Source organism: Mus pahari, chromosome X, assembly GCF_900095145.1.
Source record: "Mus pahari chromosome X, PAHARI_EIJ_v1.1, whole genome shotgun sequence".
NCBI classification, from domain to species: domain Eukaryota; kingdom Metazoa; phylum Chordata; class Mammalia; order Rodentia; family Muridae; genus Mus; species Mus pahari.
Window position 1 is genome coordinate 129563825 of NC_034613.1, and position 398 is coordinate 129564222.

Genomic DNA, 398 nt, shown 5'->3' on the forward strand with positions numbered 1-398 from the left:
GATCCATCCCATAAACAACCACCCAAACCAGACTCTATTATGGATGCCAACAAGAGCTTGCTGACAGGAGCCCGATATAGCTGTCTCCTGGGAGGCTCTGCCATTGCCTGACAAATACAAAAGTGAATGCTCACAGCCATCCATTGGAAGGAGCACAGGGTCCCCAATGAAGGAGCTAGAGAAAGGACCCAAGGAGCTGAAGGGGTTTTCAGCCCAGGAGGAAAACAATATGAACCAATCAGTACCCCGGAGCTCCCAGGGACTAAACCACCAACCAAAGAGTACACATGGGGGCTGGTGAGATGGCTCAGTGGGTAAGAGCACCCAACTGCTCTTCCAAAGGTCCAGAGTTCGAATCCCAACAGCCACATGGTGGCTCACAACCATCCTTAAAAAAA